At 31.3% G+C, this 20,023-nt stretch overlaps 1 pseudogene; it reads right to left on the bottom strand.

Annotated features, from left to right (window-relative positions):
- The window catches only part of LOC146136268 (protein FAM200C-like), a 40,287-nt pseudogene that overhangs the window by 12,023 nt on the left and 8,241 nt on the right, over nt 1-20,023 (bottom strand).

Here is a 20,023-nt window from a genome sequence, read left to right as displayed (position 1 = left end):
ACAAATTCAAACTGATTTAATTATCCTAGTGCTACTTAAGTAATTTGTTTGATTGAAGAAATAACATGAAAATTAAATCCATTAATTTACGTAACCTTTTTACTACCTATTTTGTTACTTGCAACAAACATCTGATGTGTATTCTAAAAAAAAGAAATGTAAAGTTAAGAAATATTATGAACAGAAGAAATAGAAACAACAACAAATTATTAAGCCTAGTACTACCTGTCTAATATTTGGTTGCTCATAGAATTCATGGAGGATGGTGAAGTAATTAAATGAAAACAAATTCAAACTGATTTAATTATCCTAGTGCTACTTAAGTAATTTGTTTGATTGAAGACATAACATGAAAATTAAATCCATTAATTTATGTAACCTTTATACTACCTTAAGTCATTTATGATACTTGCAACAAACATCTGATGTGTACTCTAAAAAATGAAATGTAAAGTTAAGAAAAATTATAAACAGAAGAAATAGAAACAACAACAAATTGTTAAGTCTAGTACTACCTCTCTAATATTAGGTTGCTCATAGAATTCATGGAGAATGGTGAAGTAATTGAATGAAAACAAATTCAAACTGATTTAATTTTCCTAGTGCTACTTAAGTAATTTGTTTGATTGAAGACATGACATGAAAATTAAATCCATTAATTTACGTAACCTTTTTACTACCTATTTTGTTACTTGAAACAAACATCTGATGTGTACTCTAAAAAAGAAGAAATGTTAATTTAAGAGAAACTATGAACAGAAGAAAACAGAAACAATGACAAAATCAACGACAAATTATTTGGCCTAGTTCCACCGGTCTAATATTTGGTTGCTCATAGAATTCATGGAGAATGGTGAAGTAATTAAATGAAAACAAATTCAAACTGATTTAATTATCCTAGTGCTACTTAAGTAATTTGTTTGATTGAAGACATAACATGAAAATTAAATCCATTAATTTATGTAACCTTTATACTACGTAAACTCATTTATGATACTTGCAACAAACAACTGATGTGTACTCTAAAAAATGAAATGTAAAGTTAAGAAATATTATGAACAGAAGAAATAGAAACAACAACAAATTATTAAGTCTAGTACTACCTGTCTAATATTTGGTGGCTCATAGAATTCACGGAGAATGGTGAAGTAATTAAATGAAAACAAATTCAAACTGATTTAATTATCCTAGTGCTACTTAAGTAATTTGTTTGATTGAAGACATAACATGAAAATTAAATCCATTACTTTACGTAAACTTTTTACTACCTATTTTGTTACTTACAACGAAAATCTGAGGTGTACTCTGAAAAAAGAAATGTGAATTTAAGAGACATTATGAACAGAAGAAAATAGAAACAATGACAAAATCAACAACAAATTATTTGGCCTAGTGCTACCTGTCTAATATTTGGTTGCTCATAGAATTCATGGAGAATGGTAAAGTAATTAAATGAAAACAAATTCAAACTGATTTAATTATCCTAGTGCTACTTAAGTAATTTGTTTGATTGAAGACATAACATGAAAATTAAATCCATTAATTTACGTAACCTTTTTACTACCTATTTTGTTACTTGCAACAAACATTTGATGTGTACTCTAAAAAAAAGAAATGTAAATTTCAGAGAAATTATGAACAGAAGAAAATAGAAACAATGACAAAATCAACAACAAATCATTTGGCCTACTACTACCTGTCTAATATTTGGTTGCTTATAGAATTCATGGAGAAGTATTTAAATGAAAACAAATTCAAACTGATTTAATTATCCTAGAGCTACTTAAGTAATTTGTTCGATTGAAGACATAAAATAAACATTAAATCTTGCAACAAACATCTGATGTGTACTGTAAAAAAAGAAATGTGAATTTAAGCGAAATTATTAACAGAAGAAAATAGAAACAACAAATTATTATGCCTAGTACTACCTGTCTAATATTTGGTTGCTCATAGAATTCATGGAGAATGGTGAAGTAATTAAACGAAAACAAATTCAAACTGATTTAATTATCCTAGTGCTACTTAAGTAATTTGTTTGATTGAAGAAATAACATGAAAATTAAATCCATTAATTTACGTAACCTTTTTACTACCTATTTTGTTACTTGCAACAAACATCTGATGTGTACTCTAAAAAAAAGAAATGTAAAGTTAAGAAATATTATGAACAGAAGAAACAACAAATTATTATGCCTAGTACTACCTGTCTAATATTTGGTTGCTCATAGAATTCATGGAGAATGGTGAAGTAATTAAACGAAAACAAATTCAAACTGATTTAATTATCCTAGTGCTACTTAAGTAATTTGTTTGATTGAAGACATAACATGAACATTAAATCCATTAATTTATGTAACCTTTATACTACCTAAAGTCATTTATGATACTTGCAACAAACATCTGATGTGTACTCTAAAAAATGAAATGTAAAGTTAAGAAAAATTATAAACAGAAGAAATAGAGACAACAACAACTTCAACAACAAAATGTTTGGCCTACTACTACCTGTCTAATATTTGGTTGCTCATAGAATTCATGGAGGATGGTGAAGTAATTAAATGAAAATAAATTCAAACTGATTTAATTATCCTAGTGCTACTTAAGTAATTTGTTTGATTGAAGACATAACATGAAAATTAAATCCATTAATTTATGTAACCTTTATACTACCTAAAGTCATTGATGATACTTGCAACAAACATCTGATGTGTACTCTAAAAATGAAATGTAAAGTTGAGAAAAATTATAAACAGAAGAAATAGAAACAACAACAAATTGTTAAGCCTAGTACTACCTGTCTAATATTTGGTTGCTCATAGAATTCATGGAGAATGGTGAAGTAATTGCATGAAAACAAATTCAAACTGATTTAATTTTCCTAGTGCTACTTAAGTAATTTGTTTGATTGAAGACATAACATGAAAATTAAATCCATTAATTTACGTCAACTTTATACTACCTAAAGTGATTTATGATACTTGCAACGAAAATCTGATGTGTACTCTAAAAAATGAAATGTAAAGTTAAGAAAAATTGTAATTCAACAACAAATTGTTAAGCCTAGTACTACCTGTCTAATATTTGGTTGCTCATAGAATTCATGGAGAATGGTGAAGTAATTGAATGAAAACAAATTCAAACTGATTTAATTATCCTAGTGCTACTTAAGTAATTTGTTTGATTGAAGACATAACATGAAAATTAAATCCATTAATTTACGTAACCTTTTTACTACCTATTTTGTTACTTGCAACGAAAATCTGATGTGTACTCTAAAAAAAGAAATGTGAATTTAAGAGAAATTATGAACAGAAGAAAATAGAAACAATGACAAAATCAACAACAAAATATTTGGCCTACTACTACCTGTCTAATATTTGGTTGCTCGTAGAATTCATGGAGAATGGTGAAGTAATTAAATGAAAACAAATTCAAACTGATTTAATTATCCTAGTGCTACTTAAGTAATTTGTTTGATTGAAGACATAACATGAAAATTAAATCCATTAATTTACGTAACCTTTTTACTACCTATTTTGTTACTTGCTACAAACATCTGATGTGTACTCTAAAAAAAATGTTAATTTAATAGAAACTATGAACAGAAGATAATAGAAACAATGACAAAATCAACGACAAATTATTTGGCCTAGTACTACCTGTCTAATATTTGGTTGCTCATAGAATTCATGGAAAATGGTGAAGTAATTAAATGAAAACAAATTCAAACTGATATAATTATCCTAGTGCTACTTAAGTAGTTTGTTTGATTGAAGACATAACATGAAAATTAAATCCATTAATTTATGTAACCTTTATACTACCTAAAGTCATTGATGATACTTGTAACAAACATCTGATGTGTACTCTGAAAAATGAAATGTAAAGTTAGGAAAAATTATAAACGGAAGAAATAGAAACAACAACCAATTGCTAAGCCTAGTTCTACCTGTCAAATATTTGGTTGCTCATAGAATTCATGGAGAATGGTGAAGTAATTGAATGAAAACAAATTCAAACTGATTTAATTATCCTAGTGCTACTTAAGTAATTTTTAGATTGAAGACATAACATGAAAAAAATTAAATCCATTAATTTAAATAACATTTTACTACCTAAAGTCATTTATTTTTGTTAATTGCAATACACATGTGATGTGTACTCTAAAAAAAACAAATGTAAACTTAAGAGAAATTATGAACAGAAGAAATAGAAACAACATAAAAATCAACAACGAATTATTAAGCCTAGTACTACCTGTCTAATATTTGGTTGCTCATAGAATTCATGGAGAATGGTGAAGTATTTAAATGAAAACAAATTCAAACTGATTGAATTATCCTAGTGCTACTTAAGTAATTTGTTAGATTGAAGACATAACATGAAAAAAATTAAATCCATTAATTTACGTAACCTTTTTACTACCTATTTTGTTACTTGCAATGAAAATCTGATGTGTACTCTAAAAAAAGAAATTTGAATTTAAGAGAAATGATGAACAGAGGAAAATAGAAACGATGAAAAATCAACAACAAATTGTTTGGCCTACTACTACCTGTCTAATATTTGGTTGCTCGTAGAATTCATGGAGAATGGTGAAGTAATTAAATGAAAACAAATTCAAACTGATTTAATTTTCCTAGTGCTACTTAAGTAATTTGTTTGATTGAAGACATGACATGAAAATTAAATCCATTAATTTACGTAACCTTTTTACTACCTATTTTGTTACTTGAAACAAACATCTGATGTGTATTCTAAAAAATAAGAAATGTTAATTTAAGAGAAACTATGAACAGAAGAAAACAGAAACAATGACAAAATCAACGACAAATTATTTGGCCTAGCACTACCGGTCTAATATTTGGTTGCTCATAGAATTCATGGAGAATGGTTAAGTAATTAAATGAAAACAAATTCAAACTGATTTAATTATCCTAGTGCTACTTAAGTAATTTGTTTAATTGGAGACATAACATGAAAATTAAATCCATTAATTTATGTAACCTTTAGACTACCTAAAATCATTGATGATACTTGTAACAAACATCTGATGTGTACTCTGAAAAATGAAATGTAAAGTTTGGAAAAATTATAAACGGAAGAAATAGAAACAACAACAAATTGCTAAGCCTAGTTCTACCTGTCTAATATTTGGTTGCTCATAGAATTCATGGAGAATGGTGAAGTAATTGAATGAAAACAAATTCAAACTGATTTAATTATCCTAGTGCTACTTAAGTAACTTGTTAGATTGAAGACATAACATGAAAAAAATTAAATCCATTAATTTATGTAACCTTTATATTACCTAAAGTCATTGATGATACTTGCAACAAACATCTGATGTGTACTCTAAAAAATGAAATGTAAAGTTAAGAAAAATTATAAACAGAAGAAATAGAAACAACAACAAATTGTTAAGCCTAGTGCTACCTGTCTAATATTTGGTTGCTCATAGAATTCATGGAGAATGGTGAAGTAATTAAATGAAAACAAATTCAAACTGATTTAATTTTGCTAGTGCTACTTAAGTAATTTGTTTGATTGAAGACATAACATGAAGCAAATCCATTAATTTACGTAACCTTTTTCCTACCTATTTTGTTACTTGCAACGAAAATCTGAGATGTACTCTGAAAAAAGAAATGTGAATTTAAGAGAAATTATGAACAGAAGAAAATAGAAACAATGACAAAATCAACGACAAATTATTTGGCCTAGTACTTCCTGTCTAATATTTGGTTGCTCATAGAATTCATGGAGAATGGTGAAGTAATTAAATGAAAACAAATTCAAACTGATTTAATTTCCTAGTGCTACTTAAGTAATTTGTTTGATTGAAGACATAACATGAAAATTAAATCCATTAATTTACGTAACCTTTTTACTACCTATTTTGTTACTTGCAACAAACATCTGATGTGTACTTTAAAAAAAAGAAATGTAAAGCAGAATCGTGCGCTCCAAACACGCAAAATTGAATATTTGACAACACTTAATTTTGAAAAAGACTGCATTTATAAGTGAACACAAATATAACTTGCATTGCAAAACATCCATTTTAGAAAATTCCATATAGGAAGCACCGCGCTTTTCAAACCTGTCTGACACATACAAAAAATTGGTCTTTTTTGCCAAGTCATAGTAAACTGGTTTATCTAATGGTGCAATCGGAAAAATGTAACCCTTACCAAACCATTGCAGGATGCTCGCTGATTGTTGGTCACTTATATTTCTTTAAAATAAACCCTGTACGCATTACAATAAATCAACAGTGCTTCGCGAGCCACAAACAACGATGTCGGGCCTGGGTTTTGGACCACCCTGCCTTAAGTAATCAATTTTTGTTAAAAGAGTCATTATTTTCCTACTTATTGGTACACCTTATATGCAAACTCAGGCAAGCAAAACAAAATAATGTTTATTTAACATTTATTTGGTTAAACATGGTAAGAATCAATCAATTTAAAGAATAAATAAAGTTCTTTATTGACACCAGATTCCAGAGGCCACTTCAGTATTGTTTTCGTTTGTGTAGTACCTGGTCAACTATGGGGCGCCGTTTGGAAAAAAACAAATACGCTTATACGGATAACTTTTTTGTCCGATTTAGCTTAAATTGAACTGTCCGATTTAATTTAAAGGGACAGATTATATTCCGATTTAAGCTAAATTGGACAAAATTTCTTTCATATTTAACTTAAATCGGAATATAATTTGTCTCTTTAAATTAAATCGGAAAAAATTTCATTACGATACAACTTTTACGCGAGTTGTTTATAGGGCGTATCAAAATTAATAAAATTCTGCCTTGACTTAGAACCAGGCTTATCGTTGTCATTATTTATTTCTAAATATGATTTTTGGTATAGATTTAAGACTATATGCATTATATATTCTAGTTTAGATATATTTTTTAGATTCCATCATTTTGAACATAACTGTTCAAATCATATTATTTGGGTTAGGGTGTGCGTTAGCGTTTGGGTGTATGTGTCAAGGATCAGAACAAACATAATTGCCATTAATAATTGTTTTCGACTCGTGGGTAAGATTGTAGACCAGAGATGGCGAGCCACTGTCCCACCACAGATTTTTAATGACACACTAATCTCCCTAAAAATACCAAAATGTTTTCAATATTTTTTTATAAAAGGATTGATATAAAAAAGTGTTTTAGGGTGGTGAGTAGGCCTAAATTAACTGCACTTTAACAAATGTGCACAGAAAGGCTTTTGTTTATTGCTGTAAAACGTAAAGGGTGGGAATCCTTTAAGAAAAATGAAGAGTTTGCAGACTAAAAGTTAAAAAAAAACTCTGGTTAAAGCAATAAACCATGCTAAAAAACCTTTCTGCTGAACTCCTGTAATCCAATAAAAATGCTGCAGCATTTGTTAACTATTTAGCTTTTTACTATTTGTGAGATCCCGAATTTGGAAATTTTCTAAAAACCTTGAATTACGAAGCCAGACAATAACATTTAAACCGACGCAGCAGAAGAGTTTGCATAAAACTGGCAAATAATTAAATATATGACCCACTTGATCATTTTGTAAGGATTAAGGTCATGTATGTGACCCGCGCGATGAAAAGTTTCGCCATCCCTGTTCTAGACCAACGCATAAAAATTAAAAAAATAGACAATCTTAGATCTAAATCACCAAGCAATACCCTTGATGCAACATATTTATTGATTTTTCTTCTATAAAAATATAGATATAATTTAATGTAATTCTAAATATTTACTGTTGGAAAGACATGGCAACTATGCTGATTTGTGTTTAGGCATGGGTAAGTTGTTCTCTTGAATGTCATTAAAATTTATTATCTTTCTTTATAACTGCACTGATTTTGCCAATAAATGGTATGTCTGGCGAGTTTGAAAGAACATATAACTGAAGCTGATAATGAGCTTGCTGCTGTAATAATGAAATCAATTCATCAAACATTGCAAGAAATAATTCAAAAATGTGCGAGTAATAATTATATTTTTTATTACAATAAAAAAAAATCAAATTGCAATCAAAATGTTAGCAATATGCCATATTTACCTCAAAAATTGAGGGAATACACATCTTATAATAAACATGTAACAGAAAAAAATATTGAATAAAACAAAATGATTCTGTTAACCAACACTGCATTTAAGTACAACTAAATATGGGGAAACATTGCACGATCTAAAAGCATTTTAACCATATATTGAAGATATGTTAGCGACACAAAAGTGGTTTGTTTGCATCTGCAGAACGATGTTCTCCAATTGAAAAGTCAGTGTAAAGGTAACCTGACATGGCGCTGATAGAAAAGCCTGTTATAACAATCAAGCCATGGCTACCTTTAAGTTGACAAATTTAAACAGCTAATGTGTATGTTAGATCTGTAGCCAATAAAAAATCACAATTGTTATATAGTACCATAATCAGAACCAATCATTCACTTCCAAAGCCCTACAAATGTGATGAACATAGCAACTTTACAGTTTAGTCATCCAAGTGGGCAACCCTCTGTTCTGAAGTGGCGTCAAACTCTTTAGGCTTCACGCTACAGTTATTAATGTTGACAATTTTGCTATATACGTTTTTGATCGTTTGTTTTGTTTGTTAACAAGTAGGTAACTTCAATACAAAATTAATGAAAAAGAATAAATATTTTTTACCTCTCTTCAGCCAGCATCTTTAAGGCCTGTTTACACTACAGCTGAGCTGCGTGTTAAATTGTGCTTGTACTATTGCTGCGCAACAGACAATGCAAAATCACTTTCAGGTTTCGATGTCAGTTGGGCAAAGAGTGAAACTCTCGCCACAATATAAATTAAATGTAAATTACACTTTGATCAGCCCCACACAGCTGTAGTGTAAATGGGCCTCAACAACTGAAATCAATTTATTAATTATGTAAGATTTGTGTCCTACTCCTAGCATGAAATATATATTTGAGTTTTATAACCTTATGCATATTTTAAAGATTTAAAATAAATGGAAAATAAAAGTATTCATTTTCAAGATGAACTTATACCTAAAGTTATTTTTTGTTTAATAGTTCATTGAGGGTACCTTATGTTACGTGGCAAAACTCGAACTTTAAAACCCCCAAATTAGTTTGTTCATATGTAAAATAATTTTTTTATAGATATTAGTGTTAATGCTATTTGAAAAATATTGAACTATCAAAATATACAATGTATTTGATCTACGGACCATTGTCCGAAAAACTCCAGTTGGTTAAACTGGGATGGGGATGATGACTTTAAATCAGTAGGAGATTTGTTTAGAGTCTATTGAAGAGTTGAAAAAGGTAATTTATCAAGATGAAGTAAACCTGATCAATTTAACAACACATTGTATACTTGAATGTGCTGTTTAAATCCTAGTAAGGGATGCATCCTGAAGTTGGAGGACAGGATAAAACACTAACTCTAAAAAATTGTTGTTCATGCAACTTCATGTGCAACAAGGTGGTCCGTATTAGAAGGATAAAGCCTAGTAAAAACAAAAAATATCCAAAGAATGTAGTTACAGGATAATAGATAAGAACCCGCCACTATTTGTGACCATGTCAAGGCAAAAATTCTCCACATGTTAATTCACTATTATATGCAGCTCTTTATTAAACTACTGATTTTAAAACGCGGCTTGCAGGCTAAAAAGTTTGCCAATTGAATTGGTTTACCCAAACTATTATATTCATACAAAAATCATGTTCTTGCTGTTTTTGCCAAACATTAAGGCAATTATGCAAGCAAATACACATTGATTTACTAGAAATAAACCGTAAATATTATTATATTGCAAAACGCATGCAGCCCACATAGAACGGTGACACTAGCGTTAAACTTAGCATTCTGGGCTTCTGTGTAGTTCATTTCTAACAATATATAAATGTTTTTTATAGATGGAGAATCGGAAATTTGTTTGGAGGCAATTGTAATATTTGCTACTGGTGCTGTCCAGGTACTGCCACTGGGGTTTCACCCTCAACCTACAATAGAATTTCCTAATGATACAAAATACCCTTTGTGTTGACAATTGCTTGGGGAAATAAAGATTTTAAACTCCCCTGGATTTGGTGTTACATAAATCTGCGTTGTTTTTCATTAAATAAACACCAATCATAGATTTGTACAGATTTTTATATTTTATAGTCTACTCTAGAGAAGGGCAAGCCAACAAAATGATGCTACTTTTACTCAAGTTACACATCTATAGCATTATTGAATGTCAAAATAAATTTTTCGTTAAGTATAAAATAATATTTGTTGCTACGAATTGAAGACTTAACTTATATAATATGTTTTCCGCAAGGATTTCATTAAGGCTTGAATTGTGCGATCAACTATTGGTCATTCAAAGAGTTAAATCATCAATATTCCTTGTTTTGGGCAAAATGGTGTCATTGTTATCAATATTAAATGAAGGGCCCAGGCTCTGCATTTGTAGTAGCTGGTACCTTCATGCAATAAAGTTACAGTGGTGTGTGGTACGTTCAGTTGACCATAGATAATTGTTTATACTATGCAAAGACAAAAAAGATCTATGCTGTTTGTTGGATCAAGCAACAACTGCTCCTCCAGATAATTAAATTCATCCACAAAATGGTTAACTACTTGATAAATTAAAAAAAAAATCGTATTTAATCTAAGTTTCACGATAAAAATAACAACAGATTATGTTAATGTTGATGGTCAACTAGGAATGCAGGGATTCTAACGGACCCACATCGGAGTTTTATGAACTTATTTTGGGCGTAACCAAACCTGAAACGAATGTTTTGGGATCACTCAAACCTTTCCCGAACCCGAACCGGTTTGTAAAACGGTTTACTCCAACATGATGTCAAAACACATAATTATTTTAAGATTTCTTTTGCCCCCAGAAGTATATTAATGTACAATGGTGTGGACTGTCGATAACATAAGCTATAAAATATTACCTGTTTTTATTATGCTTTTCATTTAAAGTGTATGATGCGATAAATATGCTTTCTACCTATGTTATAAAAACTTGGATTAGACAAAAAATGTGTAAAAGGCAACAACAAAAGGGCGAAAGATTAAAACATTGCCAATTCTTGTTCTTGTTTATTTTTCATGGGACACTTTCACAATTGTTTTATTTTTGCCCCCTTCAATATTTATTTTTTACGCGTTATATTCATGGCGTTCTATAATTTGATATATGTTATTACCGGTATAGACTATCAGTTTTTGTTTATATTTAACAGTGGTAAACCCAAAGTCAAACATTTTGACTCCCTGCAGCCTGTATATAGGAATGTTAGGGACTACAAATTAAAAAACATTTAAAAAAAAAGTGTAGTTTAAATAGATTTAACAAGCCTATACTAAGAGATTCTGAGGGGAAGGCCTACTAAGCCAGGGTTGCCAGACTTTGAAAAGGTTTTAAGGCCAAAATAATACAAAAAAAAGGCCAAAAAGGGCCAAATGAATATTTACCCGTATGTATTCAACAGAAAGGGGTAAAATATAATAATAAGTAAATATTATACGCTGACACCAGTTACAAATTGAAATTATAGTAAATTTCTAGTTCTTGTGCAAGCTTGAAGTCAACTAGAATAACCACAAATAATAAATATAAATTGTGCTTTTTATATGTAGCCTATATATTAAAAAGGTTAGGTTAAAATAATAGAACTAGATAACTTAACCTGCATCTACATAGTTCATATTTATTATTATGGTTGTTATCCTAGTTAAATTCCAAAACAAGAAAAATAAAAAAAATGCGGTGGGAATTATAGGAGGCAATATCTTAGCAAGGTCCAACAGGAAAGAGTCCTTGTGTTGAACAGAGCTGAACACTTTTTATAAGAACGCCAAATATGAAAGCAATCGATATTAAAATGTCATTAATAAATCAAGCTAAATTCATCATTGTATTTAGGACTAGTGAGTAGCCTATTACCACCTTAATTAATATACTTGTTACAAACGAGATTCTTTTGTGAAAAAACAAAAAGGATTTCTCGCACTGTTGGTGTGTCCAAGAAGATGATGGACAAAATTTAAATCGGAAAGGAATTTTGTCCGATTTAGCTTAAATCGGAATATAACCTCGATGTACTTTCAGCGGCTGGATGCATTTCACAGCAACTTTTCACGAAATGCGTGGCTATGGCACTAAGACTTAAAAGCGCAAACCTTCCATTTTGGTTTTACATGGAAGCCGACTATAACAATATCACACGCATAATTGCAGCACTGTCATGCAAAGACTCTAGAGGCGCTTTTAGTGTTATTTAAAACGTCGTTAAATATGCCCAGGCAACTTTATTAAAGCACGTCAGTGTTTAACGAATAGGGCGCACATAAACTCATCCCAACGATAGGGCCCAGATTAGGCACTTTGGATTTTGCGCGGGGGAGGCGATTTTGCTGCTTGAAATTGCGCGGCTTCGGCCCAAATTAGCGCGGCTGGCTGGAATAACGTTATTTGGAAAATTTGCATGGCTCAAAATGGAGTGCTATACTAAAAACCGTTTCGCGACTGACCGCATTTTTTTATATTTAATTTACATGAAATGCACGACGGGAAACTGCAAGGGGGATAAATATCCCGCGCAGGCCCTACTTTCCAACCCAGACCAGGGCTACTGGCCAACCTAATCATGACCACTATTAGTGGTGCATTATTGCATTGTATAAACGAAAATTTCATAAAGCGAACAAATTTGGATAACTATTTATTAGAAATCTCCTTCGATCGTTTTATAATAATTAAGTTAAATAAGGTAAATAAAGTTTTAAATCCGGTTCGTGATCTCTAATCTTTACAGTTAATCTGGCCCAAGATCGCCGATCTGCCTTTAATTGAAAAAAAATTGCTGAATGACAATGTTGGAAAGCAAGGAAAAGAAACAATTATCGTGTTACTTAAATTTACGTGCTTTACGTTATCCTAAGGCATAAGCCAAAAGCCATGCAATTTACAGTTTTACTTCAAAAACAAACACGACAATAGGCAAAAACATTTCTTAATGCAAAAGTATTATAATTAGGCATAAGAACACATCCTTACCATTTCATGCAACGTTTCCACAAGCACTGATCGCTCAAGCAAAGCGCTCGTCTAGCATTTCTGAATTGAGTTTCAACACGCAAAAAACAGTTTCGGCGCGAAAAGCTGTAACAGCAAAACCAACGTGGCTTGGTCGCTTGCCAGTATTTCGCAATTAGAGAACGCCGGCGCTATACCCGGGTTTCCACATATTAGCGAGTAAAAAGTTGAATATCTTGCCTTAACTTAGTTTCTTCTATGGATAGAAGCTAACAATGCTATTGCTTATCTGCAGAGATAGAAGCACTGTGTAGGCTAATAAATATGCCACAAAACACGCATGAAAATTTAACTAAATGATTTATTACTCATCATAACAAATACAACAGGTACGCTTTTTAAAAGTTTAAATAACAACATAAAACATATTCATTGTGCAACATTTATTAATATCAATAACTTGAGTTGAAAACGCAAAGACGTATTACATGCAAAACTAACCATAGCTGTGTTTGTTGTTATTTTAGGAATATTTAATAAGTGAATGTAGGCCAAAATAATAAAACTATTTTATACTGTTTAAAGTGGTCAATACGTTTTTAACAATTAACGCTTAAGCAAAGCCGTCTTGCATATCCGAATTTAATTTTTCGGAAAACTGTTTCGGCGCGAAAAGTTGTGACAGCAAAACCAACGTGATGCCTTGGTCGCTTGCCAGTATTTCGCAATTCGAGAACGGCGGCGCTATATCCAAGTTTCCACATATTAGCGGGTAAAAAGTTGAATCTTTTGCCTTAACTTCTTCTATAATAGAAACTAACAATGTTATTGCTTATCTGCAGGGATAGCACTGTGTAATAAATTTGTCACAAAACACGCATTATTTTACGAATTAGTTAGTTGCTAATCATTGATAAAAATCACAAGAACAACACGGGCCGCGACAAACAAAAAAGTCAACCACTGTTTCAAAAAAATGTTTTATCACAGCTGCATTATTAATTTGGTGCATTTTTTTTAAATAGCGCTTTAGTGCATCGTAAGTAGCACTGTTTAAGCATTGGTTCTCATCCGAGGTGCCATTTCTCATGCTCAAGGGTGCCGAGAGATATTTGAGAATCGTTGAGATTCTGATTTTTGCTCAACTTTTACAACTATTTGTGTAGGATTAGAGCCAAATAAACCCAATTAAAACTTCCTATACTTTGTGTAGAGTTGGTGTGTGTTCTTTCAGTTACGTTTATGTGACATTCTAGTGAGTTACCTATAAAAAAATCGTGTAGAGGTGCCGCAAGCCATGTTAAGAACCACTGCCTTAAATTGTGTAACGTTTAAGGGCTGTATTTTTCTGACATCGCGCGAGCTTTTTACCCGTTTTTTTGCAGCCAGAAAAATGTTGAGCAATTGCACTATTAACTGTTTGCAAAAATCATATTTAGGAATAGGCAACAATTAACATTGATTGATCCAATAGCATTAACAAAGATGATTTGACATTTATCGTCAGGGTTTCCAATTAAACCACATAAGCGAAAATCTCTTTGCAGTCTTCTTAAATAAATTTAAACTGTTAATTAGTTACTTTATTTCAGGGTTAACCCCTGTACAGAAAGTTTCCTAAGGTTTCTTGTCCCATGACGTCATGATAATGCGTAACTTTGTGTAATTATTCCTGAACATTTTCCTTCAGCATCAACTTTAAGTTTGCAAATAATGGGATAGTTTCCACCACTAGGGGTCGCGCGGACCGACTCAGATAAGTCGCATTTTTTTACAATGGCGATAGGACTGAGACTGGCACTCTTTGGTCGATAATTCAGTTATTAGGGCCGTTTGCGACATTTTGACCGGTTTAACTGATAAGTTTATTCCTGTAGTCACTGTCAGACCATCTTTTTATTTTTATCGCAAAGACAAGTATGTGAGTATTGCTTTTTCCAGTCATCAAACTGTCCTGGCAATAAGTTGTTGTAATCTACGCTTTTTCCATTCCCTGAATCAAAGACTGGATTGTTATTTAAGTTAGTTCACAATTTTAGCTTGTTGTCACACTCAGAAAATCTTTCACGAGAAATTTGTTTGGCAAGGTGGCTGTGGTATGTTTTGGGGTAAGCTTCTAGTTATTGATCCAGAAAGTGCATTAAACTAACATGCATTTACCAAGTGAAAGGGTTTACCATAATAAAGTTAGATATATTGGTCAATTTTTACTAATAATATTGTTTATAATTTTCTGAAGTTAGTGAGAATTTTGTGTAAACTTCTAGAAAATACTTGTTTGGTAATATTAAACCTGCTATGCATTCTCTCCCTGGGTTAACAATTTATGGAACTAAAGAAACTGGTACTGGAATACAATTTAAGCAGATGCTACTTTCCAAGTGATCTAACAGGTAAAAGTTTATTTTCTACCTCTAGTGCTCGCTGATTAAATTAATTTGTTATATGCATTTTTTATTAAGTTATGGGATTCTTTAACAGTATATGATTTAGTTGAAATAAATAATGATCATTATCTTATAAAAATTATTTATACCTTTTTTATAGGTTTGAAATCAAAACAGACAAATCTGGAAATATAATTTCTACGAGGTAGATGTAAACAAGCCTACATTGAAAAAGCACTTTTAATCATGTTCTTGATGTCCACACCTAACAAAAAGTCAACAGTTTTGCTTGCTTTATTAAACTTCATAATATGCATTTATTTTTTGTATGATACGAAATGAAACAAAATTTTACAGTTGATCTAAACGCTGCGAATTAAATTGATGCTTGCAAAACCACAAGTAAAAAACATTCTACTAAATTTCATATTAAAATCAGTACAATATTATTCTAGAGATTTGACTACTATTTGAAGAATGATAAGATTCATTGTAGTTGTGACTTGTTTGTAACATTGGAAACTGACAAACTTATTTTATTGTCCTGGCGTTCTTCCACAAATATACGGTTTCTTTGTCAAGATGTAAGATTTCAGTTCTGTAGCCAAAATATTCTTTGGAATTCAGCAAGTGCCTGATTTTTCAGCCAAATGCACAAGCTTCCATGATAGTGTCTGCTCTAGGGCTCCAGGCTATATTTATTCAACTGTTGGAAAACCACATGGGGTCACTTGTAAGAAAGGTTATAATAAGGTAGAATTTAGAAAATTCCACCTATTTCAAAACAGTATAACAGTATAAAATAGTTAGTTGTTTTAAAAGGATGTGGATCACTCGAATATTTTCCTAAGATGTGAGGTATCTTGTATTAAAAGGTGTTAAATTAATGTTGAGTACAAAAGAAAGATCTGGTGAAATTTTTTTTAAGTTAATGCGCAAGCAATACAATGTCCTTTAGAATACTATACAGAAGATATGTTTTTGAATTAAAAATGTCTGTTAAAAGTGTGAATGAAACAACTTGCAAAATGCAAAGTTATAGGTTAAAAAACAGCAGTACCACAAATAACTACAATATTCCCTCGTGAAAATGCTTATTTCAGCTTTGTTTGGAACTAGCTGACCTTAAGTAATCTAATTACATTTTATTTATAATTTAAAGTTGACGCAAATGCTTCCTGGTATTAACCGAAACCCTATTTTAAGTACAAAATTAAAGTTGTAACAGTACATGTTTAACAACTTCTCGCTACCAGTATTTGAAGAAATTGCGAATAAAAAGTGATTATAGAGATTAATTAAAGTTAACTTAAAACGAATAATTAGCTTCACAATAGATTCTACAAAAACAAAACGCGAAAACACGTAATTGAAAACCACGGATAACCATTGTAAAAGATAGGCGCTCGCAACTGTTCATCTGACTCACGCACCGCCTCTAGTGGTGGAAACCATCCCATTGTTTTTTAATAAAAATGATATTCAGCGGTTAGCTTTTACAACATTCATAAAATGCTCAGGCCTAAAAAAAACTTTTCAATTAACAGTTTAAAGAAATTGATTAACAACGTTAAAAGGCATTTCCCAAACGCAAATCAAATAGTTCACAGTTATACCTATTTTATTGGTTTACAATTAAACGATTTATTGATGTAGAATATTGAAACAACGTTCTTTAGCGAAGTCCCTAAACACATATTTTAATTCACAAAACAATATTTTAGCAGTTTTAAGTAAAGCATTATTAATAGTGACGTTCTAAAGTTACGTCATGACATGACGTCAATAAGTTACATCTCAACGTGGCGTCTTAAAGAAGTTAAAGAAGTAACCTAAAGTCACGATAAAGTTATTTTTTTTTGTAAAGTTTAAGCTTGAAGAGGTGTTGTTATTAATACAAAAGCTACAACGAGGTTATTGATTCGCGTAAAACGCAAAAACGCCGTTATGTTGTTTGAGTTACAAAAACTTCATTTTAAGGGTGCGTTATGGCCTAAATGCAAATGTTGAACATATTTTTTCTTGATTTAGCCACAATGGTGCAAAGAAAGAGACAGCCTATTAGTTGGGTCAGTTTCGAGCATCTTGACGGTCGTATATAATTTCAATATTTCACGATCTCGTAGAAAGATGATCATTCCTGATTGTGAAGTATTCACGGACTGAATCAAAAAATAAAATTTCGTTGATTTTGTGTCTGTTTTTGTAACTTTTGCTTTGCTTTGTTTTTGTAACTTTTGCCTGCATCTACCAAGGAAATGTACAACATCATCAAACTCAAACGTAACAATTCTACTTTTCGTTTTGTTAAAATGACCTCTTTAGTTGCTGAAAAAATGGTAGCCATAAGTTTGAGGGACATTTCCACGTGCCCGTTTTCTGGTGGTATTAAATGTAAATGCTTTAAAAGGTAGAGTTTTTAGCGTTCAAACAACGGTTTAAACACAAATCGTAAACATTTTTATTTCGTTCGAAATTTCGTTTTTGTCCTCTGTTTTCTAAAACGTTTTTAAGAATAGGAGATTACATCGTTTAAGAAAAATTTTTTTGGCAAAATTTTTAAACACATATTTTATGTTTGCAAAACAACGCTTTAAAGTAGTTTTAAATTAAACGTTTTACATAGGTCGAGTTTATAACGTTTATACAACGCATTTCGAACGATAAGTGAAGACAGTTATATTTTGTCTACAAGCATATGTTTTGTTGACGTTTTTATTCAGACGTTTTAAAGAAACTGTCTTTGACCGTTTAGTAAACTTATTTTTTACGTTAAAAAGACTCTTTAACTGGTTTGTAGTTGTACGTTTTTTATAGGATTTCAAAATAACGTTTTAAAAAATTCGACTAATAAACAATTTGTAGATGTCGTTCTAAAACGTAAAACAAGTACAATTAGTTTTGTATTTAAAAAAACGTCTCAAGACGTTTTTAAGTTGTCAACTTAAAGCCGAAGACGTGATTTCCAGTTATAAACATAAATAAAACGTTTTTGATACAAGACGTGTTCACAGCGATTTTACATGGCTTCTATTTAGCCAAACTAAATCATTATGGCTTAGTAAAGAGTACCTAACCCACCTAAAACTACTTGAATTCCACATCCAAAATTGCTGAGCTAAAGAATTAAACTAGATTTTAACTTTGTATAGTATGACACTTTATGGAGCGTTGCTTAAATGTAAGTAAATTTCACGGTCCGCCAAATATATTGCAAATTTATATTTCAATTACAAAATGTAAGATGTTGAAGGCTTATCCATCAAATTTAGAGAACTCCGCCAGCTACATAATTTGCAGCATTCTGACGACTTAACATATGACTTAATGGTCTACTTTGGACTTCATTGTACGCCACAATGCTGCAAGTGTTTTGCTTCACTTTTTTAAAAGTAGGCTGCAACGTGCAACCTGTTTAAGTCTCAAACTTTAATACCAGTTGTATGTGAAAGCTAAGAAGGGTTTTAGTTGCCCACTGTTGCGTAATTAAATTTTGGGCTGATTTTAAATTTTGAAGGTTCACCAGTCTGCAAAATTTATTTTTAAACTTTATCGGTCCGTGTACTAAAAGGTTGAGAACCGCTGTTATAGCTGTACTTTACTACAAATTTGCAAGTTAATTTGGAAGTCAAATAAGCTGAATATTGGCCTAATGATGACCTTGGGTTACCAACCGCATACCATACTTTTGAGTGTTTTATGATGTAATGTTACTTTGGCAACTTCACGCCTTTTGAGGAAATTGCAAAATCGCTACATGTGGTATGAAGTGTTAGCCCCACTAACCTTTGAATAAAACTTTTTAAAATAGGTCAGGAACTGGTTGCCTTCCTCAAAAAACGCTAACGCCGCAGTCCATGTCAATATTTATAGCAAGCACTAAATTTGTTTTGTCACTAACATGAACCTTATTGGAAACTGGCCACTCTACATGTGGTATGAAATGTTAGCCCCACTAACCTTTGAATAAAACTTTTTAAAATAGGTCAGGAACTGGTTGCCTTCCTCAAAAAACGCTAACGCCGCAGTCCATGTCAATATTTATAGCAAGCACTAAATTTGTTTTGTCACTAACATGAACCTTATTGGAAACTGGCCACTCACATAAAATTTAGATTTGCCTGATATAACCAGCAAATTTAGTTGGTATCCGATATTCTACATTAAATACCTTTAGTAGTAACTCCATTTTAACAATTAAAAACAAAATAAATTTAGAAGCATAATGGTTGGAGGTTGTAGTAGGACATACTTTAGAACAGTGGTTTTCAACCAGGGTTCCGCAATTTCTAAATTGTTTAGCTAATTGAGGTGTGTTTATTACAGAGGTTCCTCGAGCCAGTGGAATTATTGTACTGGGGTTCCTCGAGCGAGTGAAATGTTTCCATAGGGTTCCACTCCAGCAAAAAGGTTGAAAAGCACTGCTTTAGAATATCAAAGCCCATACAGAAGTAGTCATGTTAAAAATCAATAAAGGGCTATTCACAACGTTCAAAATGATACCTACATTTATATGGGATTTGATATTTTTTTACCATGTAATTAAAAAAAATTAGTTAGCTCACAACACAAAGTCAAAATGCAAAAATTAGAGCACATTGCTTCATACAA

Source organism: Ascidiella aspersa, chromosome 8 (assembly GCF_963924565.1).
Source record: "Ascidiella aspersa chromosome 8, kaAscAspe10.2, whole genome shotgun sequence".
NCBI classification, from domain to species: Eukaryota; Metazoa; Chordata; class Ascidiacea; order Phlebobranchia; family Ascidiidae; genus Ascidiella; species Ascidiella aspersa.
This window is presented reverse-complemented; position numbering and strand designations above follow the sequence as displayed.